At 45.6% G+C, this 23,567-nt stretch overlaps 2 long non-coding RNA genes across 3 annotated transcripts in view; one reads left to right on the plus strand and one right to left on the minus strand.

Annotated features, from left to right (window-relative positions):
- LOC135090993 (uncharacterized) overlaps positions 1-17,109 on the minus strand; it is a 46,963-nt gene extending 29,854 nt beyond the window's left edge. The window contains exons 1-2 of the long non-coding RNA XR_010262227.1: positions 16,575-17,109; positions 8,641-8,733 (exon numbers count right to left, since the gene is read on the minus strand). This is a non-coding gene — a long non-coding RNA (uncharacterized LOC135090993). The remainder of the gene's footprint in view (positions 1-8,640; positions 8,734-16,574) is intronic.
- Positions 1-23,567, plus strand: part of LOC135090994 (uncharacterized) — a 47,178-nt gene that overhangs the window by 22,643 nt on the left and 968 nt on the right. The window contains exons 2-5 of one of the 2 annotated variants that reach the window (XR_010262229.1): positions 7,570-7,692; positions 8,651-8,746; positions 22,756-22,940; positions 23,140-23,327. This is a non-coding gene — a long non-coding RNA (uncharacterized LOC135090994). Of the gene's footprint in view, positions 1-6,877; positions 7,693-8,650; positions 8,747-22,755; positions 22,941-23,139; positions 23,328-23,567 lie in introns of those variants that run through there. The other variant, XR_010262228.1, reaches the window with a different exon arrangement.

A 23,567-nucleotide genomic window follows, 5' to 3' on the forward strand; every position in this document is an offset into this window, starting at 1 on the left:
ACTTTTAGGAGAGGAGTACCAAGACGCCTCCAAAACTAGATTGGCTACGTCTTTAAGGACTTATAGGGATTGACAATGTTTTTTTTTTCCGTAGCCCTTGACCAGCATCCTTCTCATGTGCAAAAAATGGAGTGCCTTAAGGAGCAGGATGTTTGTGTATAGCTGATGACTGTCCAGAGCTAATGGACTGCCGATTAGATGAGTGGATGTAGATGTTTACTGAGTTGCAAAAACGAGTGAATGGATGTGGGAGAAGGTGAGTGAGTGTAAGGACTGAATCAGGTGAGTGGCGGCGGCTGCAGTGAGAGGGTGAGAGGCAGCCCTGCAGCGCGAGGTGACCCAAGACTTGTGTCCTGACCCGCCCCGGGCGACCTTTGGGCCAGACGGAAAGTCAAAGAAGAATACCTCGTCAAGATGAATCGCTAGTCGCCCTTTTTTTTTCCTTCCCGCCGGCTGACCCACACCCGAATTTGAGGAAAACAGGTTTCTGCCTCGGGGTTGACCTGGCTGTGAAAAAGGTCAGGCTCTTGCTTCTCCCTGACGTAGGCGCAGAGAGAGAGAGAGAGAGAGAGAGAGAGAGAGAGAGAGAGAGAGAGAGAGAGAGAGAGAGAGAGAGAGAGAGAGAGAGTTAGTACGACTGCCTCAATAAAATACTCACGTTTCTCCTAAATTAAGGCCACAGCAAGACGCCTCGGGTCTGGCCTCCCTCGAAGGGCCACGAACACGGCTGAACAAAGACTCGCTCCCCAATATTTCACACCGAGACCAGCCGGGGCGAGCCTCCGCTGCTTCACCCGCGACGCGGCGGCGACAAGGGGCCGGGCGGGGTCTTGCGGGGTGCCGGGCGGCCAAGAAAGAAACAGGTTGCAATCCAGGCCGCCACAGCCCGGGGCGAGTGACCGCGCGTACCCCGACACCACACACCTTTGCGCGCCATCACAGCGACGCCACACACACGCCATTCATCACGACACGCACGACTTCGCTCAACGACCAGACGAGGCTCGAGTCGGATGCCTCCACGGCGAGCAGCGCACACCTGGCTGTCCTTTTTTTACAGTACATTGTTGACGTTCAGACTCCAGACGGGATTTTTCTCAAGGATGTAGAGCATCCGGTGGCCTCCCCCTGCCAGCCGGTCCTAGGGGAGGCGCGGGGCTGCAGGTGGCGGGGAGGGAAGGCAGGGAGGGGAGCGGGGGAGGTAAGAGCAAGTGATAGTTGTGAAGTTGAGGGGGTGGAAGGCATGTGGCAGGTGTGTGTGATTTTTATGATGCCTCGTCTGTGTTCCTTGCTGGGGGCGGGAAAATGCGGCCAAAGGGAAGATGATACTTGAGCGAAATCGAGAGAGAGAGTTAATTTCAATGCACGTTTGAGAAAGTTGAAGAAGAAAGCGGGTGCGAGAATATTCCTTTGTTCCACCACCACTACGTTCAGTCTGGAGAGAGGGAGGGAAGGAGAGAGAGAGAGAGAGAGAGAGAGAGAGAGAGAGAGAGAGAGAGAGAGAGAGAGAGAGAGAGAGAGAGAGAGAGAGAGAGGGTAGGAGGCAGGGAGGGAGGGAGGGAGGGAGGGAGGGAGGAACGCACACACAGGGAGAAAGAGGAGGAGGAGAAGGAGGAGGAGGAGATGAAGGAGGAAGATGAGGAGGATAACCAGAACCAGCCACATTTCAATACAAAAGCGATCGCATCAGTACAGCTCAAGATAGATTCAGAACAAGTCGAGTAAAATGCACCCGATGAACCAATTTGTCTAGATGGTTTATGAAGTGGCCTCGGTTGAGCTCGGGCAGCATAAAATCGAGAGGGAGACACCAAGACCACACCCACACAAAGGAAACCAAACAGCACGGCGGCGTTCTCGTGTCCTTTAAGAAACGAACGATTTGCCCAAACCCTCATTTGTGTTAGTGAGGCAAAAATTACGTAGATTTTCATTAGCGTTCCAAGGTGCTCGTGGTTACCTCTGCCCGGCCGGTTTGTGAAGGTGCATCTATATTCCTCCCCCAACATGTCTCGAGGCGGTGCGGAAGATTGCATTTCACCGCCACATAATCTGGCCAGTGTGATTCAGCATGGCGTCACCATAATCAAGATGCATAGTGCAGTTTGTAGCGCGGTAGTGTACAATTAATGAAGGGCTGTGTGTTATGATGCCAGTGCAGCGGCCCGAGGATGAGTGTACTAAAAGCGAGGCATCTTGCGCTCACACACACACACACACACACACACACACACACACACACACACACACACACACACCTTTCATTCTCAGTAAAGGATTAGATAGAATCATGAATGAACCTACTTTTATAAGACCAGTTGTAAACTTTCGGCGGCATTAAACCAGGAAAACACAGGCGACTTAGCTGGACTTATTAGGACAGGTATATTTGTGTGCACAGTTTACCTGAATTTAATTAATATGCCTTGCCTCCTGCCGTAAATTTAAGACCCCGCTGACCTCCACCTCCGCTGAAACGAAAAACAGGAGATCTAACCATCGTACTAAAAAGAATATAAAAGGCTAATGTTTAAGATTCAGCGATAGGGGAAGAATAAAAGCAAGCCGAATTTATGTTAATAGCCACCCTCTCTCAGCCTCGTCTCGCCTGGCCCTCGTATCCTTCCAGGCCACATGTTGCTTCTGTCAAACGGGTTTTGGCGTTAGAATACCTGTGGCTTCTGGAGGAGGGATGGCAGGTGTGGGGGGAGAGGTGGGAGGCGTGGGAAGATAGCAGGTAGGTCACAGATATATAATGAGAGAGTTATTAGGAGTGAATGTGGAGTGAATGAGAAGGGAGTGAGTGATATGAATGAACAGAGAAGAGAAAGGAGAAATTCTTGGCTGTTTACGGTATTAACTGATAGAAGAAATGAATGGAATTATAGTGAATGACTAGGAAAAACGTGCTTGAGTATGTGACACGTATTACTGCAACGATATCATGGAAATTAATGGAAGAAAAAGCAAGTTACCTTCACCTCATTCCTTTAGTTCACCTGTACGTCTCATGGAACTCTCTCACCTGGTGTACCTGAATCAAGCACAGGTGAGCTTGGTCGCCCCATTACCTGTGTCCATAAGCTCGCCAAATTACAGCCGTCAGCCTCCCTCGCCGCATTAAAATACCTGCCAAGGAGTTTAGTGCTTTTTAACGTTTTTCCTCGGGTGACCTCTGCCTCGCTTGGTCTCGAGACTGCTTCGTTCTCACGCTTTTGAATCAGACTCATTTAGTTGGATCACATATATATAATTTTTTTTTCTGTTAGTGCTTCTTATTTTTATTCATACATGTAGAACGTCCTTAAATAAACTAATTGATTTTGCGAAGGCCTTTGAACATCCTCATATATAATCACAGCATTCTTATTTTTCGTCCTTTGTGAATACGTATCAGGCACACAGGTTGAAAAAAGAACAGTTATGATTAAAAACAAAAGAAGTTTCAGCTCCTCTCAGGCTCTAAGGGCGAGTGACATGATCAAGTGTATCGTATCTCACCGTGAATACATTTTTCCTATTACTTATAACTCCACGGCGGAATAAATGCGCAGAGGACGACGCGAAAAGGTTAAGAAAATGCCGCTTGAAACTTGCACCGTGTAATTTGGTCAGCGGGGCATAGCGAACTCTTTTGTGCCTTTTTGAAACTGAAATATGAGATAATCGTTAATGCGAGGCAGAAAACACTTAATCCGCAGGACTGTAATTACGCCTTTTTCTTCATATTTCTCGGGATGCGACAAATTAGAGTTAACCTTGAGCCTCTTCGTCTTGTTTTACGTTAATGAACCTCCCACGGCCATGTTAACACCATCCTGGCGTGTTTATTGAATAGCTGGAAGAGACTGAAAGAGCAAAAAAGATAAAGGTTAATTAGTCTGTAAAAAAATGAAGCGTGGGGACACCAGTCTTGTTCAAAGAGGAAGGAAAATGAAGAGTGTAATGCAAGGAATTTCTTTACCCTTGAGAGTGCATGAGAGGGGCACCAGGTGTTTGTGCTACAAGGTGGAGATGCTACTTCCTTGTTCTTTCTATTATCCCAAGACTGGTCCTTATAATCCTCCTCCTCCTCCGCCTCCTCCTTCTCCTCCTCCTCCTCGAAACCCGCCCTCCAAATTTACAACATCCGCCGCCCCGGGCCTGACTCCACTGACACCCGACACTCTGTACTAAACTTGTCAACACAGCTGGAGAAGACGCGTGCCCGCCGCTAGAGGGTAGAGAAGAGGAAGAGGAGGAGGAGGAGGAGGAGGAGCAGGAGGCTGGAGGCGTCGGAAGCTCTTTATCACACTACCAGCTTCACCACCACAATCATCGCCACCACCCAGTGCAAAGGTCCTTTATTTTTTGCAAGAGAGAGAGAGAGAGAGAGAGAGAGAGAGAGAGAGAGAGAGAGAGAGAGAGAGAGAGAGAGAGAGAATCAGTCATTCAATTAATTATACCCCCTAATGGATTCAGAAGCCGACACGTTTCCACACACACACACACACACACACACACACACACACACACACACTAAGTATCACCCAAACCAGTCGAGACGCGTGCCGGAGCATCTTCCCGACCACGTAATGTCTCACATCCGGTCCCCAGGTGAAGTTTTGCCCCAGTAATGGTGAGGTAATTGCCACTCCTCCCCACCCCCTTGCCGCCCCCTGCCCTTCCCCTTCCACTGCCCCTCCTTCTCCCGTTACCCTTCCCCCTCGTGTGTGGACGCTTAGCACCTGAGAAGTGGCTCATCATCCAAATCACACGTCTTAAATCACTCTCTTGTCACCGCCACGCCTTGACAAATGTGTGTATCTACCTTATTAGTGACTTACCTGGTGTTCTGTGTGTGTTATCGTTAGTATCCTTCTCATTGGGACATACACATTGCTTTTATAGTTTGATAGTAGTAAAAATATGAGTAGTTTTTTTTTAATTACCTGTTGTAGTAATGTAAGCAAGCTACTGGCATTTGATTGATTACTATCTCTTACGTCTGTTATTTGCTTGGATTCATAAAATGTATCAAATAAATATATTTAATTCACATACATATAAACACCTTTAAAAAGACAAGATTAAACATTAAACCACCAATCCACAGTGCACACACACACACATACACACACACACACACACACACACACACACACACACACAAAAAAATAAATAAATAAATAAATAAAATAAAAAAATAAAAAAAAATAAAAAAAATACACACACACAGACATATATATATATATATATATATATATATATATATATATATATATATATATATATATATATATATATATATATATATATATATATATATATATATATATAACGTTATGTACTAGTAAACAAGACTCTCCTGAGCTAAACAAGACGTAACACAGGTAACATCGAAGCTTCACACCTTGCTAACCCCTTTCACCGAGCCCTTCCCACGCCCCGCCTCGCCTCTCCCTGCTCTCCCGCTCTCCCTCCCTCCCCTGCGGCTGGAAACTCCGCGCGCCAGATGGTGAAGGAGGACACGAGCCAGAAATCGCATCGGGTTTTCAAGATGAAGCTCGGAACCAAATCACCCAATTAGACAGAACGAGCCACGGCGGTGATCAGATACAATGCGACAGGAGCTTCCAGGCGATAAGGTACTCCTCAATTATACCTTGTTGCTTGCCCCGCCAGGTGAGGTAAAGAGCGGGAGCCGGGGCGTGTCAGGCGAGATAAATGGCTTCCGGTCCCCCTGCCAGAGAAAGAGATTTTAAGAGGTCTTATTTGGTGTGGTGGAAGGAGGGGTTAGCTGAGATTTAAATGCCCCCCTCCTTCATTCATTCCTTTCCTCCCTCCCTCCCTCCCCCTCCCTGTCATCCTTCATATCTCCCCCCATTGATTCAGAATGGGGATGGGACGAGATTGGATGCTTGTGTTAATGCCGCTGGAGAGAGAGAGAGAGAGAGAGAGAGAGAGAGAGAGAGAGAGAGAGAGAGAGAGAGAGAGAGAGAGAGAGAGAGAGAGAGAGATCAGATATTGCATCATCTTTCTTGCATTTATTCTTCAACTTTCCTTATTCAACGATATTTTTTTTCCGTTCTCTTGTTTGTGAGTGTGTGCGTATCTCATGTTCAAATTATCAGTAATATATTGTTTCTTCATTCTATTTTTTTACAGTCAGACTCTTACGATTTAAAAATGTGCAGATATCCTGAGAACCGTCATGACTTTCAGGTGGTAATGAGTTAATTGCTGTGCACACTGCTTACCCTCGTTCTGATGTGCTAGTAATGAAATATACTTATCTGATCATCCAAGCTTTCAGGAAACAAGCTTACCATGGTTTTAGACCCTGAAGTAAAGCGGGAAAAGAGGAGAATGTGATTTTATAATTTTCCTGCATTCCTCATTAGAATTTCCTGTAATGTTATAACAAGAGACATAAAGGAGAAAAAAAGGATAACTTAGACGATTTTATATTGTCATTGCTTTCCTCACACAACTTTCTCGTAATGTTATATCAAGAGACGTAAAGGAAGGAAAGAGGAAAAGTTATGATTTTATAGTGTTAATTGCTTTCCTCACACGACCTTCCTGTGTTGCTTAACCAAGTATTTCTTTTACTGCAGATCATCAGTGTCAGGGAACAACCGAAGGCGACGCAAAGAAAGAGCGAGGGAATTAAAATGCAGTAGTTGGAGTCATCTGAATGCATAGGAAGACGCTTAATGCAGACAAAAAGAGTGAGGTGAATGGTTTTGTCCCTTGACGTCAAAAAGTGTGATCGGGATGCAAAGCTACACCTCACATTAGCAAAGGTTACCTGGCCCTTAATTGCTACCTGTGGAAAATGAACTCGGAAGGGTTGATAAAAAGAAGAATCGAAAAAAAAGTTGAGGAAATGTAAGTTTTATGGAAAAGACGTGACGGTGGAGTTTGGTTCATGCAGCGTCATGGCGGCGAGTACTGGTTGCGGGCGTGGAAGCTGCGCAGGTGTGGGTGTGGTCCAGGCATTTCTCTCAGGTGTCGCCTTAGGGAGTACTCTCTCTCTCTCTCTCTCTCTCTCTCTCTCTCTCTCTCTCTCTCTCTCTCTCTCTCTGGATGTGAAGATACAGAAGTGAAGCGTCTGGAATTGCCTGGCAGTGAAATTGGATTATCTTTTACATTTACTCGTGTTGGTTTCAATGCACTTTACGTTTATCCTCAAGGGTTCAGACTGTCTTACTGACTCTATGTAGGATCGAAGTCTATCTGGAGTGAAGGAATGTGTTCTGCGCTCAGTGGATGTTATGCTAATATGACGGTTCTCTTTCCAAGTTCGTTCCTTGTGCCTTACTGGTCTGTTTATTCCGTGTTTTTTTGTTCTGCTTTCCGGTACTGGTGTCGCGGTCTTGCCTTCACTGTTTACGAGGTACGAGGGTTCACTTAGTGGTTCGTTTTGGGCGTGTACAGCGGTTCGGACCCTTTGTTTGTGATGTCGGCGGGTTCGTTCCGCAAAGTTTACTACCGATGATGTTAGTTTTTAGTTCGCTGGAAGGAGAGTTGCTCTGTAATTTGAACCTTACCGGCTTTTGCTAACGCTGCATTTTGCCGTCACAGGTCGGGAGGTTCACGGGGCAGCGAGACGAACCGCCGAGACGAAGCAGCATCGCCACGGGTTCGCCTGACGGAGCCGGGACGCTTGCTGAGGACCAGTCGCAGGTCCGCACCGCTCCCGATAAGGTCAGTCCCTCACGCCGTTAGTTTTTATGACCGTCGTGTGTGTGTGTGTGTGTGTGTGTGTGTGTATTCGTCACCGCTACACCTTCATGTCCAAACTGTTTTGTGTGTGTGTGTGTTCGTCGTTGGTATACCTTCATGTTCGAACTGTTGTTGTTGTGTGTGTGTGTGTTCGTCGTTGCTATACCTTCATGTTCGAACTGTTGCTGTGTGTGTGTGTGTGTGTGTGTGTGTGTGTGTAAAACTTGTATTAACAGTAACGTGTGTGTCTGCATAGTTTACAGTTTTTACCTTTTATTTTTTTATTACCCAGTTTGTCTGACTTTTTCTTAGTTCTGTCTCCTCCCCCAGCCAGTAACCTAGTAACCTGAGCAGTACATTGAAATTACCAGACACCTTAAATATTAACGATAACCAAATGCTGGACTGTTCATTGTTTGATATTTAACCGTGCATCGGAACGTTCTGCTCCTTCGGTTTTTGCCGCTTCCAAGCCTCGTTAAGGTGCAGTTTGCGGTCACATAATTACCTCCACCAATTAGTAAAGCGATCACACGGAGACGTTCGTGTTGAGAAGAGAACGATAAGTGGGAAACGTGATGCACATACTTAGCACTTCGCTGTCACTGTATAATTGTCGCCATTTCTTTTTCGTCAAATTTCCATTATATTTTCACAGGGAATTTCTGTGTAGCATTATCTGGCATTTGCACGCGGCTCCTGTGTGCGGGTGGCTGCGTGCGGTGGGTGTGTGTGGATGGGGCTGCTGGGTGGGTGTGGATGGGGGTTGGAGAGGTGTGGATGAGAGCTTGATGGCTGTGCGTGGATGGGGCCTGGGTGGGTGGGTTGTGGAAGGGGCCTGGGTGGGTGGGTGTGCGTGGATGGAGGCTTGGGAGGTGAATGAGCGCATGCGTAAATAGCGTCGACTTGAATAAAGGTCTCATTTCTTACCTATTTGAAGCTTTCGAGACGAGCTTTTCCACCTGCATCGTGGTGGCGGTAGTGGTGGTGGCGGTGGTGAGCTGCGGTACTGGTGTCTCCCCTCTGGAACGAAAAGGTAAGAAAACTAAGTACTAAATGAAAACTAATACCATGTAAAACTAGTCATTAGCAGCAGTACGCAACTAATTCACGACTACAGTACTCAATATAACTACCAATTAAGTCATTAGTACGGAACAGTTAACTGGTACATACAAAAAGTCTTAATTGCTCAACAACAATACGTTTCATTCGAAAGTAGTATTTAGTACCCTACAAAATTACCTTTTAGTACCGCAGAACAATTAACTACATCTGTAACCAGTCAGCAGTACCCGGCAACACTTCCATCATAAACAAGCCGTGGCTCGTACAAGGGAGAGCGAGTGGTAGTGATCGAGCTCGTCTGGCTATTGAGTTACACAGGTGCACCACAAAGGCAGGTATTTCAATGCAGATTTCGAAGGATGATTTCCAGCTCTCAAATAACTGCACTTCCACACCCGCACGCATGGGGGGAGGGAGGTAGGGCTGTGCGATGGGCGGCGGTGGTAGTAGCAGCAGTAGTAGCGTGCCGGTCAGTCCTCGCAACACGCCCACGCTAATCCCAGCCACTGTTGCGAATACTAATTGGCGGGTGTACAGACCATATTTTGAATACCGCGCCGGGTAGAGTATCACGGGCGAGGTTTACGCGGTGTTAGGAGGCAGGCGGGAACTTGGGTTATGAGGTGAGGTCGGGAGGCTCGGTGGGGTTGGCTGTAGCTACGACTAATTGGCGAACTTAGAAAGTTTAATGAGAGACGTGAATGAGAGGCCGCCCGCCGCCCTTCACATGAACCCTCTCCCCGCCCCGCTGGATAATAGCCTTTGTTGTCAATCAAAACAATAGTTCACCGGAGATGAGAGAGAGAGAGAGAGAGAGAGAGAGAGAGAGAGAGAGAGAGAGAGAGAGAGAGAGAGAGAGAGAGAGAGAGAGAGAGAGAGAATGAATAAAGGGTAAAGGAAACTAGGTAGATAATGTAGGGGAAGAGAAATGGGATGAAAAAGCGACCATAATTAGTGAGGTGAAGAAGAAAAAGTCGCGCTCTCCTCCTCCTCCTCCTCCTCCTCCTCCAGCGTGCAGTGTTACATGAAGGCAATCCCTCGCTTGAAGTGGTACTGTGGTTGCAGAAAAAAAGAAGAAGTGGATGATGTGTTGATTGCGTTGACGGTGTGAAAGAGAGAGAGAGAGAGAGAGAGAGAGAGAGAGAGAGAGAGAGAGAGAGAGAGAGAGAGAGAGAGAGAGAGAGAGAACCATTTACTTAAATAAAACCAAAAAAAGGAAAAAAAAAACATAAAACACTCCATGTGAATATTTTGTTTACATTCGCACATTAAGAAGAATTCTGTAACCCCCAATTAGTATGAATTTAATTGACAAGGTGCGAGTCCAGGTGGTCAGGTAGAGCAGGTGATATTTTGCCTTGATCCAATCAGTTGACGACGTGACAAGATGCCGCTTATTTTTGCTAGTAGTTTGTAGTTTTTGCTGTGTTTTTAAGTGCGTATAAATAGACAGGTGTGCGTCTCTCTCTCTCTCTCTCTCTCTCTCACTCTCTCTCTCTCTCTCTCTCTCTCTCTCTCTCTCTCTCAGGTGCGGCGTCACGTGCAAGTGAAAGTGCATGTGACAAGTAAGGAAAGGACTGGACAGGTAGCGTACAGATGCATTAGATTGTCACGTGTGTGTGTGTGTGTGTGTGTGTGTGTGTGTGTGTGTGTGTGTGTGTGTGTCGCTGGGTGGGTGGGTGGATCAGGTGTGTGCGTTCATGTGTGTAAAATTTTAGCTTGGGACAAAGAATCGCGTTTTTTTTTTTTTTTGGTGATTTTTCGTTGGACTTTCGTGATTTCACAAGGACTTATTGGGTCACGTTTTTACATTGCGTGCTGCTCCCGTTAACCTCTCCGTGACTGTTGCTTAATTTTAAAGGCGTGGCGTGCGTGAGTCCCCCGCGAGAAGAATATTTGTTTTAATGATCGGGAAGACTCGTGCAATGAAAGAGACGGAAAAAAAGATTGAAAACAGAAAAACGTGCCCCGTATTGCGAAGGATTGTAACGTAAAATATTAATGTTAAGCATGATTGTTGTATTTTGCAAGAGATCTAGTGATTAGAAAAAAAAAAAACAAAGAATAAAGGTGAGAGACGATAGGAAATTGCAACTAAAATAAGAAGCGAGAAAAGGAGAGGGAAAAAATGCGGAAATAGACAAAAAGGAAACAAAAACGAGGAAAAACACATACAATGAAGAATAAGACGTGGATTTCGATCTTCACATGCCATTTTACAAAGTTAGCTTTTTTTTCAGCTTTTTTGTTTCACTGGGAAGAAAATAAATGAACACAGAGAATAAACAAAAGGAGACGGACTCTGTACTCTGCTGGTCAACTTTCACTGTGACCAAATACTGTCTCTCGTCTCCCACCCTCCCTCCCTGCCCTCGCGCCCTCCCTGACCCACCCTCAACCTTCAGACACCACCTCCCCCATATCTTCCCCCACCTTTCTCTCTCTCTCTCTCTCTCTCTCTCTCTCTCTCTCTCTCTCTCTCTCTCTCTCTCTCTCTCTCTCTCTCTCTCATTCCGGTATTGTCCCTCCTAACCTTCCCTCCCTCCCTCCCTCCCTCCCTCCCTCCACCTGTTCATATTTCGTCATCTAATATTCCTTCTCCTCTCTCTTCCTCTCTTCCTTATTCATCTTTTGTGCCTTGTGTCTCTCTCTTTACTTTTCCACCCTACCTAGTTTCATTATTTTTTGCTTCCTCTTCCCGCTTTTATCTCTTTCCCTCCATTACGCCTTCATTAATTCCAGCCTCCCCTTAGCCTTCAGCTTTTTTTAATTTGCTTCGTAATCCTTCATTTCTAAGCCAGACAGAAGATATGTCGATTTTTTTTTTTTCACTGCTAAGATTCGAATCATTAATTTTAATACATGTGTGTGTGTGTGTGTGTGTGTGTGTGTGAGAGTGAGTGAGTGAGGTGAGTGAGTGAGTGAGTGAGTGTGTGTGTGTGAGTGTGAGAGATGGATGAAAACTCACAGGTGTAAATAAGCCATAACATTAATTAAATCTCCTCCTCCTCCTCCTCCTCCTCCCCCCCCCTTTTCCTTCTCCTCCTCCTCCTTATCATCCTTGTCCTCCTCTCTGCCTTCGCAAAAAAAAAAAAAAAAAATATGCGAGTATCGTGATACATAAATATTTAACCTGTGTAAAATCCCTTTTATTTAATTAGACACATTAAAACACTTCCCTTTTCTTCTCTTAGTTCTCTTCTTAGTTCTCTCTTAGTTCTCCTGTATAGCCTTTTTCTTAACTTTTATCTTACTGTTAGTCTTAATATCAATTCTCTCTCCCTCTATCCTTACTTACCCTTTCCATCACTCCTACCTTCTACCTGTTTCCAAAGGGGGTCATTAACATCTAGCACACCTGGACTGCCTCTTAGAGATCGTAATCACACAGGTAAATGGCAGAGGCGAACTGATAAGGTTAGATAAAGGTAGATCGCTTCTAATTGGAAGGACTGTAGGTTTTACTGACTACCGCGACTACTACTACAACTAAGGTTACTACTACTACTATTACTGCTACCACCACCACTGCTGATAGTAACACATTATAAACACTACGAAACAAACATTATATTTTCAACACTAACAGTAGTCAAACCCCAATGAAGTATACATGGATAGACCCTCAGGAACCCAACCCGGACTTAATGCCTTTCATACCAGACCTTAGGGATGCGGGAGGACCTGTTACAGACCGATGGCTTGCCCGAGGAGTCCCCAGGGCGGCACCAGTGTAGGTTAGGGTGCGTAGGAAGCGTTGAAGGAGAAGAGAGAGGAAAAGAGGGAGACAGGTGGGAAAGGAAGAAGGCATTAGAGAGGTGTTGAAATTAAAGAAGACAGGTGGAGATAGTGAATGGTACTGAGAGAGAGAGAGAGAGAGAGAGAGAGAGAGAGAGAGAGAGAGAGAGAGAGAGAGAGAGAGAGAGAGAGAGAGAGAGAGAGAGAGAGAGAGAGAGAGAGAGAGAGAGAGAGAAGGGGGGGAGGTATGGTAGGGAAATATTGTTCGTTTGTATTCTAAATTTTGAAATGTTTGAGTGTACAGGTGTATATATTTGTGTATTACGTTGCACACTGTACAAATCCGAATGAATTTTGTATATATTCGTCCCTTCGTATTTGTGATTAGTAATTTTACGGGGAGTTTCTGATCGACATTTTCGTGCTTGGCGTATTTTTTTTTTATCGGATCTTTTTTAATACATTCATCAGAAAAATATATAAATAAACAGATGTGAATGTTACTTATTAAATCACTACTACTACTGCTACTACTACTACTACTACTACTACTACTACTACTACTACTACTACTACTGCTGCTACTTCTACTACTACTAAATATTAGCGGCAGGTATTGCTAATGAAGTTCAGAATATACAGAAAATTAGCGGAAAACGTGAACAAAATTCGGAGAGAAAAAAATACGCGAAGGAAAAGCATTCATAATCCGGGAAGTCTCATTATAATAATAATAATTATTATTATTAAAGCTGTAGTAGTGGTGGTGGTGGTGGTGGGAAAAGTGCTGGTGGTAGTACTGATGGTGGTTGTAATAGCAATAGGAACAGTAGTGGTTGTAGTGGCAGAAGTGTAGTGATGGTTATAGTTGTAGTAACAGTACATGTATACTGCAGTAGTGGTCGTACTAGTAATGATGGTAGTTGTAATAGCAATAGGAACAGTAGTGGTTGTAGTGGCAGAAGTGCAGTGGTGGTAATAGTTGTAGTAACAGTACATGTAAACAGTATTAGTGGTCGTACTAATGATGATGATGGTTGTAGTGGGAGGAGGACGAAAAGTAGAATGGTGGTAGCTATAGTAGTAAGGTAATAATGGTAGATGTAGTGGTAGTAACGTAGTGGTTGTAGTAGTAGTAGTAGTAGTACATATTTAAGGTCAGTCCGTTGGGGGTCGCGGTGTGCACGGGCGACTAAATATGTACGGACAGGCACGTACACCACATGGCCCTCACCTGCCGTACCTGGCGTCCCTTATACGAGGAATGGATGCATGCCGGAGTGGCTGTGAGCTGAGGAATGCCAAGGAGTAGCAGTTGGGAGTAATATTAATGGCTTCGTTGCTGATAACCGGTCGTCAACTGCGTCACCGTCACTATCATCCTGATGGAAATGGTGTCGTGTGTGAGGGATAATGTGTGTATTAATGTGATCAGTGTAATTCTTCTTATTTGTGTAATGTATTAGTCTTTTATTATTTCTTCTAAGGGATGATATATTTTTTTTCTCGTCTACGTGTGTATTTTAATTTTTCTACCTATTATTTATTTTGATACGTTTTTTCTTGCCTCCAGGTTTGTTATGATTTATTTTTTTTTTTTTTACCATTATTTACTCCGGGATATCTTTTTTTTTTTTTTTTCTCATCTCCAGGTGTTTAATGACTTTCTTTTATCATTTGTGCTTACGAAGGGACTTTACCTTTTTTCTCTGCTTCTTTCGTTTCAGGGAATTTGTTCTTTTTAATGGGGAATTCAAGGTTTGGCATGTTGTAAAAAAATATTTGTCTTTTGAGGATAGTGAGTTCAGAGGGTTTGACTTGTTTTTCTTTTTTTTCTTTTTTAGAGGTATTTTGCGTTTATTTTCGTTGAATTATGTTTGATTATGTGAATTTGATGTGTGATTGGATTATGTTGATTGTTTTTCTTACTTTCTTTGTGGTTCTCGAGTTGCCTTTTCTTCCTACAAGTCTCTCTCTCTCTCTCTCTCTCTCTCTCTCTCTCTCTCTCTGAAATAGCAACATCTTAGACAGTGAGCGGAGACAAAACCATTAGTTTATTTGCCTTTCATTATCTGCTTCTTGGAACTTGACCCTCGTGTTATAAAAAAAAATTAATAGAATGAAACGTAAATATGCCCCTTGAGCCAGTATGTGTCTGGAGGTATTAGATTGTTAGATGGTGGTGGTAGTAGTAGAAGTAGTAGTAGTAGTAGTAGTAGTAGAGTTGGTGGTGGTGGTGGCGGTTGATACTAGTTTTCACACGTTCACTTAGACGAAACTCCCCAAAATCACTGAAAATACACCTTAGTAACCAGCCCAGTCCTTAGTCTCAAACTGGGTCCCCAAAGAGCCCATCTAAGGCCGAAGTGACCGTCAGGGGGCCGTAAAGAATACAGTAAAGCTCTAATAAGCCTGACAGCGCCACTCGGAATTATCTCAAATCTGAAGAACTGAAAAAACTAACGCGCCTAGAGATTCATGCGTTTTTTTAGTTTGACATAAGCGAATTAAACGAAGACAGAGGAGGCCTAGATAGACAAAAGGGAGGCAGAAGAGGAATGAATTGATAGTTATCACAAAGACAACCCGACAGGCCTAATTAGCCTCAAGGAAATTCCGAAAGACTTAAGGCACGTAAAAAGAAATAGACGGATGAAAAAACAAGTGACGATAGATTAGCACCCCTGATGCTCGCCAGCCTGTAATCCTATCCGGGAGGAATGATTGGAAAAGTGGTCTTGAATCCCTTGTAATTTGCATTCAAGAGATGGAAAGGTGTTGAAAAAAAAGGAAAAAGAATAATTAGCCTGAGATTCTGATGTGTGGGTGGGCCAAGAAAGCTCAGAAAAAGAAAAAAAAACACTCGAAGAAAAAAAGAAATCCTAAATTGGTGGACATGTAAAAAAAAAAAGGAGAGCATCGGCAGGTTTAATCATGACACGCCTGGTTAACTCCGTTCGTGATGGTGAGCGGGACGTGGGTGAGAGTTAGCGATCTGTTTGGTGACCTGGCGACGAGCGAGGCCTCTTCTATCTACACGTTCCCCTTTCTCACCTGTTACCTGCGCCTCCCCGTCACCCATACCAGCCATACGTCTCTGGGGGAGGTTTACCGTGCCGGGGAGTGGGTCTGTCGCTATCATGTTGCTGTTGGTGTTGTTTTATGGGTGTGATTCTCATTCTGGTCATGTGTGGGTCCTTCCCCCTCTGTTGGTGTGCCGTGGGTGCTAAAGGTCGGTGTTAGGGCTCTGATCTCCTTTCTAAATCTTTTCCGTGCGTGTGTGTGTGTGTGTGTGTGTGTGTGTGTGTGTGTTTGGGGCATCCACTCGCGACGCCTCCAGACACTCGGGTGATTGTAGATAAGCAAAAGTTGATCACCACATTTTACTTTCTCCTGCGTCAGAGCGAGACAAAGGTTGAGAAGGTTGTGGTTACCGTGGCTGTGGCATGCTGGTAAGGAGAGAGGGAGGGACGGACGGAGGGAGGGACGGAGAGGGACACACACACACAAGGGGGGAGAGAAAAAAGAGGAGAACTGGGAGGGGGCGGGAGTCACGAGGGTTGCTGAAGCTGAGACATTCTAGCCACGTCTGGACGAGGCACGAGTATTCCAGCAAGAGGCACCACACACACATACATACACACACACACACACACACACACGTCCTTGACTGCCGTACCTTCTCGCTTGGCCCCATCGCCGCCCCTCGCTGGCCCTCACCCTCATGTTTTTCTCGACGCCTCGCGCAAAACTCAAATTATTTACGATTTTTCTAACGCAGGGACCGTCATGCCGCGTGCGATACCAGTGGGTGAAAGATGCAAAACTATTTCCCTCCTTAATCATTCAAGCGTTCGCGATGAACTCCAAAACAACACTTAGAAAGAACACTAAGGAAGGACAAAGGGGACGCACAGGTGCTCTCGTGATGCCTGGTGCACTAAGAGACTGCGACTTGACTTTCACCTCCAGCTGAATGGAGAAAAAAATATGCATAGCCAAAAATCCTTGAGGAGTGTCGACTTGAGGTGCGGATTTGCCAGCGGCGTCCTACTCACCTGTTTGGGAGCCAGGGATCCTGGGCGATGTGGTGACACTGTACACACTCCGAGGGACACACACTCGCGCGGGGAACACTAAACACTAGCTAGGGTGGCGGAGGGAAGGTTAGTCCGGGTGAGAGGTAGAGTGAGGTAGGGAGGCGTCACTGAGTCATGTTGCCTACTGGCTGGCTGGACCACGACTCACGCTACTCCGCCACCGCCACCACCCAGCCAGCCTCACTCGCTCTCGCCAGCACCACCACCACCACCACTACCACTACCTCCCCACCGCACCGCCACCTCTGCCACACGCCGCCGCTGCCGCCACACACATACACACACACACACACACACACACACACACGAACGCAACTGTACCCCGATGGCTCTTTTTTACGTAACTTTTTTCGAGGTGAACACTAATCCTTTTGCAACAGAAATACTTATTACTATATGCCAATAACGTTGGTAACGGAGGGTCTTGTATATTTGTTGTTTGTTATGATCAGACGTGTACAGCGCTACTCTCTCTCTCTCTCTCTCTCTCTCTCTCTCTGTGACGGGGCTGCGTATAAAAAAAAAAAAGTAGGAGAGCGGGGTCAAAGGAGAGCGTGGGAGGGGTAACTGAGAGAGGAGAGGGAGGAAGGGAGAGGGCGGGGGGGGGTGGGCAGGGAGAAACAGAGGGAAGGGGGTCAGTAATGGTGAAAGGTAAGGACTTAATCACCCCCCCACCCCTTCCAACACACACACACACACACACACACACATACCATTATTTTGCCTCCAGTTTCCGCCATTAGCAATCCACTACAGCTCGTCTCGCCTTCACGTTAGAAATTATTCGTTGCTGACCCACGACTTCGCCCTCCTCCTCCTCCTCCTCCTCCTCCTCCTCCTCCTCCTAGAAACTCGACTATGTCCTCGTGAATCATTTTAAAAACACACCTTTACCACTTTTCCATATGAGGGAGGAGGAGGAGGAGGAGGAAGAGGAGGAGGAGGAGGAGGAGGAGAAGGGGAAGCTCAAGTAAAACGTAACCTCTCGGGACTCGATTAAATTAAACATTTTTGGAAACGCAACCAGCAGTGAGGCGAAATTAGCTTTACCTCAGCGGCGGGAGTACTACAGGCAATGAAAGGACCCCCGTTGACTGTATTCATCAGCATATATACAAATTTTTTAATATTTTTTTTTCTATACTTTATACCGTTTTTCATTTTGCCTTGACGCTTGTTTATTTTGCTTTTTTTTCTTTCTTTTATTCTGCGTGTGTGTGTGTGTGTGTGTGTGTGTGTGTGTGTGTGTGTGTGTGTGTGTGATGAATTTCGTATGGCGGTGTTTTTGTGCACAACGTATCCATCGCAACATGCATATTAAGGATGAAAATATAAAAAAAAAAAGTGCTTTGAAAATATGGAAATGGGCTAACGCAGAGAGAGAGAGAGAGAGAGAGAGAGAGAGAGAGAGAGATGCGATGTGAAATGAACGTAACAATATATATATGTATAATACCTTACGAAGTGCTCGGTTCAATATGTAGGATGGCAAAAATGGTCACTCATTTTTCACTCCTCGTCCATGAACAAGGAAATGTAATCTGCCGGACGAGGGGACGCCGAGCTCTACATGAATAATGATAAAAATGAGAGCGGCATATACGAACGTGCGGAGCGAGAGCGTTCGAACCTGAAAATGAGGCTTCGTTTGAAATGACGCTCCGAAACTCCCAAACCTTCCTCTCTCTCTCTCATTCTCTCCTCGTTGATATTAAATATACTTCTAGTTGGAAATTAGTTGTTTTTCATGTTATATCTAATGGTATATCTTCAGTTTTAGAATGTATTACAATGAGAATTTTAATGTTATAATTGAGTTATGGAAGTTGAGGAAGAGAGGAACGGAAACCAACATATCATTAAGTACTACTTCCAAATTAGTGTAGTGTACATAACAAGGCGCATTACCTAATTAAGGGGCGTAATTGTTCTTTTACCAGCCGCCCCCTGAGTCCCCAAACTAATTAGGTAATGAACTCAAGTAGCTTTTGTGTTTTCTCTTGTCATTTACAGTAAATAGTGAAGGCACATTGTATCAAGTCAGACGGAACGCGTTCGAGATTGTACAGGGAGGTGAAGTGATATCTAGTGAAGGTTTTGTGTTTTAGTTATTACACTTTTCTTGCATTTCATCATCATCATCATCATCATCATCATCATCATCATCATCGTCATCATTACCTGTGATTTCAATACAGGAAATGCAGATCTCTAACTTTTTCCACCCCTTTATTTGGCTGCCTGTCTATTCCATGCTACTCTAGCAAATCCTCTCTCCCCTTCCAGTTACGTGTCTAGTCAGTGCTTTCTTGAACAATTAGTCGCACTTAAATAGATTTGATATAACGCTGTAAACTATTTTAAAAGATGGGACTCTAAATATTTTGCAATGGTAGACAAAGGAACATCGTTGCTGAAATCTTGACACACTCGATGCTTTTATTAACTCAGATCACCTCTGCCATTTTTTTTCATCAGCGGAAGACAAAAGCCCGCAAGTAACACCATTCCTCGCCGCGAATATCAATGACGTGCCCGAGAGTTTGTACAAGCCAGTCGCGACATCCAGTGCTCGGAGACCTGGGGGGAGGAAGGCTGGATGATTACATTATTACATGGAGGTAGAAGAGTGCTCATCCTCTTAGGTGTCTGATATTGACCGAGCAGAGCTGTGTTGTGTAAGGGCCCCCGAGGCAGGTGTTAGCGAGGGAACGACATATTGAGACGAAACGGCGCTCCCTCGGGCTCTTTCGGTGGCGTTGGGTGCAGTGCGTGGGTGCCTCGTGGTGTTCGCGGGTGGGGGAGAGGCTGGTCACTTCCCACACCTGTACCTATTCGTGCTGTACTGTCGCGGTGTCAGGATTGCTGCTTGAGCTCATCAGTCATGCAGTTTTCGGGTATTGATTTAGGCAAGGTCGTGGTGCCGGGCTGCCTGAGTCCTCGCACGAAGAGCCGCTGCCGCCACGCTAATGGGCGGACGAGACACTAAGCCGTGTGGCCGCGACGCCTCGTAATTGGGTGTTGTCGCCAGTCGCCCGAGTCGCTCATCAACGCTCGGGTAATTTGACGTGTGCGATCACTCCGTTAGCAGTACATGCCTCCCGTTACCTAATTTGTAACCGGATGTGAGCCGTTAAGTAAAGCAGTTCCGGGTGTGGCGGAGAGGAGCGGCGAGGGATGTGGCCAGCCGGGGCAGGGCGGCGGGCCGGCCAGCCCGGGGCCACACCGCCGCCGCGACCACGGCTGGAACTTGAGCTCTCACCTTCACTCACCGTCTGCCTCACAGCGAGGAATTATTAGATATATATTTTTGAATATTCTCTTATACATCGGATACTTTCAGCATTTTTCTCGATAGCTGGAGAGTAGGAAGAGGGTGGACAGAAGGGAGCTGTTGCAACACTTGCTCTGCGCAGCTCGTTGGGGGCATGGCCTCAGGCGAGCTGAACTGCCACATTCCTCGGATTATTATTATTTTATTTACTTTCTGGGCTTATATTAGCATTTTGTGCTGCTTTCTCACTCCCACGTAATTAAATGAAGTATGCAGGAAGGTGTGACGTACAAGGCAAAGGAAAATACGCCGGGAAATAGAGGATAAAAACGGGAATGTGGGTGTGTTAGGCCGGGGTGGCCCCAGGCGCCCCCTCCCTCCCTCTCACAAACACTCCTGCATAGCGTATGAGGCACCTACGTTCCTGCTGCTGCCGCTGCTGCTGCTGTTGGTGCTGCTGTTGCTTCTGCTGTTAATCCTTCATCAAAAGCTAACAATGCTCAACACGGTTTATTGTTGGCTTGAAAGCAAGATGTTGACGATACTGATGCTCTTACGCTACGCTGGATCGCTAGTCCTATAACATCTCCTCGGAGGGAAGGGCGTCCCGGGGAGATGGAAGGAGTGGTGGAGGAGGCTGGAATATTTCCCTCGAAGGCAGGTGCTGGTTGACGTTTTTCTTAATGTCGCTGGCAGGGGCGTGGAGGTGATCACAGGCGCCGGGCTTCCCCTCCCTCCGTCCCTTCCTACCTGTTGGAGGCAGCGGTGCTCCTCACTAAGTGGGTCTCCGCTCACTCGGATCAAACCTTCGCACCTTGAGGCCAAAGAAAAGCAAAGCACAGCCCACGCTTTCTTGTCAGTCTTTGTGCGCAGTGAGTCGATCTTCATCTTAGCGAGTGATGGAATGATACACCATGAATATACATAAGCAAGAAAAAACATACAAATAAAGAAAAAAAAATGAAGAAAACGAATGGTTCCTGCTTCACTGAGCCAACAAAATAAAGTTTCACTCCCACCACCGGCGAATTGTATATAGAAAGACATTTTTTGACCTCGGTAATGGGATTTGGGGACCGGACAGCAGACAAGAGACCCACAGGAGACCCACAGGTAGGACAGCGAGACCACGTGACAGGACCCCTAGAGAGCCGCTCCCCAAAGACATTCATGACGAGAATCACGACATGGGAAGAGGATGAGACCAAGTGTGTGTGTGTATGTGTGTGTATGTGTGTGTGTGTGTGTGTGTGTGTGTGTGTGTGTGTGTGTGTGCCGCCCTTGAGCGACCCCCCAGTGCCCACCCGCCAGCCAGGGACGGCCCATCGCCTTTAATTCAGCGATGCAACACTTTCCTGCGGTCACCCTGCAGCCCCCAACACTGGACCGACTCGTAGGGAAAGCGAGCACGACTGGGAGGGGAAGGAAGGGAAGAGGCAAGGGAAGGGAGGACGTCGCTAACACTATAAACAAACTTCCATTACTAGTGTGTGTGTGGTTTGTGAGTTTTGAAGGCCGTGATGTTTGATTATGTTAGTGATAGATGGTTATCCTTATTTCTCTCTCTCTCTCTCTCTCTCTCTCTCTCTCTCTCTCTCTCTCGTTGCTAACACTGTAAACAAACTCCCATTGTTAGTGTGTGTCTGTGGTTTGTGAGTTGAAATAGGAAGAATGATCATTATTGATTAATTGGATGTACTGCGGACTCTCTCTCTCTCTCTCTCTCTCTCTCTCTCTCTCTCTCTCTCTCTCTCTCTCGTCTGCACTTGAAGCTTTGCAGATTTTCATGGTTGTTGATGAAGATTTCAATTTTTTTTCGTTTTCATGTCTTCATTTTTACCCGAGTTTGTAATGTTTTGCGCTTCATTAGAATATAAATTTGTGTTATGCTCTCTCTCTCTCTCTCTCTCTCTCTCTCTCTCTCTCTCTCTCTCTCTCTCTCTCTCTCTCTCTCTCATGTAAAGCAAACAGGAGAGAGAGAGAGAGAGAGAGAGAGAGAGAGAGAGAGAGAGAGAGAGAGAGAGAGAGAGTTGAATGAAGTCATTAATGATGAAAGGCATATAATTTAATTTTAATAACGCGACAAGAAATATTTACCATCTTGCTTTTGCCTTTTTTTATTTTCCTACGTCTACTTCTTTATACTTCTTTATAATGATTCCAGTAATTTGTTTTCTCGGTAGTAAAATGTAGTAGTAGTAGTAGTAGCAGCAGCAGCAGCAGAAATAGTAGTAACAGTAAAACAATGATAATAATAATAATAATAATGCAAATAACCTAATAATAATAACTACTGGTACTGTAACTTTTTTTCATTTCATTTATTTATTCATTTCCTTTCGAAGAACTCAATTGGCGTTGTTGGGGAGTTTCCAAATTCGGTATTCGTCTTTCCATTCCCCCCCCCTCCCGGCCCCCGCGTCCTCTTCGTCTCCTGTTCCCTCAATGCTTAATGTATTTTCCCAACAAAAGACAACTCATTTTTTATTCACGACCTGTTTCAAATAAGAACGAGTTACATATATATTTCTGGTCTTGGAGGTGTATCTGTTTAATCCACAGTAATGTTCCTGGAAGAAAGGATATATATATACTTGCGAACAAATGCAATAATAGTTTTTTACGTTGAATGAAAACTTGTCTTTCGTTGTAATGTGGAGAGTTTCATTTTGTTGTCCCAGTAAAATACGAAGACCCTCCCAACTGTTTTAGTGTATCTTTTTTTCAGTGAATAGCAAAAAGCAGGAAAAGAGCAGAGACAATAGATGTTACCTGAATAATTTCTCTATTTTTCCTTAACTTAATGATATCTAGGTAATATCCTCGTGCAGTTTTTTCTTTTTTCTTCATCTACTACTGCTACAGGCTGCTATCTTCATGAGCATCCTCCTCCCCTCCCGCCTCGTCGTGCTCCTCTCTTATCACGTCCCCGTGGGGTGAGCGGCGGGGTGCAGGGTACAGTACAGGGTGTCGCGGTCCTTCCACCCGAGGCACCTTCCTCCAACCCGTTCCTTGTCTCCCTTACGACACAAAAACTCGCGCCCTCCGATGTGAGTTATGCGTCGGGCTAAGCGGCGCCCCTTAGCTAAATGGGACGGTGCTGTAGGTTGTGTGTGAAGTGTGTGTGTTTACGCATTGAGGATAAGATATACACACTTGCCTTTCTTGCCTTGCTTTATCACTAATAATCGTATTTATTCCCTAACTGACATGAATGGTTTGTGTTTACGTGTATTTGCGTTATTCCAGTGGTGTGCCTGGCGCTTGGGGGAGACTGCTGATGCTGCTGCTGCTATCCACCGGTCGAACCAAGGATTTCTCACTGAGGAAGATCCATTAACCTTTCCCTGGGGCGATGGCTGGCTGTGGCTGGGAGGCGGACGGTTTCTCTGCGATACCAGTGTCTCTCCTGAAGTGTGTGTTCATCGCCTCGCCAGGTCAGGTCTGCTGCAACTCATGTTGGCGGGTTCTCTGAATTTTTTTTCACTAAGATTCTGGCGATTTGTTTGTAATGTGTGTAGTGGTGTTCCCCCATATGGAGGGTGTCAGAGAGAGAGAGAGAGGGGGGGGGATGGATGGGGGACAATACAGTAGTAGTAAATAGAACAACTACTTAACAGAGAAAGCGAGGCAATAATTATCAACAAAGCGAGGCAATCTAGTGAAATAAACAAAAT

Source organism: Scylla paramamosain, chromosome 36, assembly GCF_035594125.1.
Source record: "Scylla paramamosain isolate STU-SP2022 chromosome 36, ASM3559412v1, whole genome shotgun sequence".
In the NCBI taxonomy this organism is placed as follows: Eukaryota; Metazoa; Arthropoda; class Malacostraca; order Decapoda; family Portunidae; genus Scylla; species Scylla paramamosain.